The sequence below is a fragment of the Penaeus monodon genome, chromosome 31, assembly GCF_015228065.2.
Source record: "Penaeus monodon isolate SGIC_2016 chromosome 31, NSTDA_Pmon_1, whole genome shotgun sequence".
Classification (NCBI taxonomy): Eukaryota; Metazoa; Arthropoda; class Malacostraca; order Decapoda; family Penaeidae; genus Penaeus; species Penaeus monodon.
The window spans coordinates 34,102,090-34,102,702 of NC_051416.1; positions in this window are offsets into that span (position 1 = coordinate 34,102,090).

The following is a 613-nucleotide window of genomic DNA, read 5'->3' on the forward strand; positions in this document are numbered from 1 at the left end:
AACCCCATTAAAAGGGAATCTGGACCTTCGTGGGCTTTATTGGCTCCTGCTGACACTCGGCTTCTAATAACAACGGGGCCCATCTTTAATTTACGTGAGTTGGTGCCGCGCCGTGTCAAAGCACTATCTGAACTATTTTTTCCTATAACTGATTTAGTTAATTTAAAAGTTTCCTTCAAGAGATTTACGAAGTTCTGTCTTTAGGAAGGTTCCGGGCTTCTCTCCACTTCTCTTAAATCAGGCCGTTCGTGACGTCACTGGCACACTTTATGCTGACGTTCAGGAAAGAAGAGGACATGCTAGACACAGTCTCTTCATCTTAGCTACAATGTCGACATTACAAACTCGCGACGACGAAATGCTTCAGAATGAAGATGACTCATTTCTAATCTTAAGGAATTCCGGTCAAGAAAACCCGTAAGAGTGAGAAGAAGGAAGGAGTATGCAGTGATGAAAGCATATATTTTGGAAGATGAAGGGAAATGAAGGCAGACGTCTGGATTACAAGGGCCGACAAAAACGTATTCATATATCACTTTTTTGTCTTCGCCTTTGTTATTGAATGTGAACAATAAGACTTCAACTCTGATTCTTTCCAAACAACACCACACAG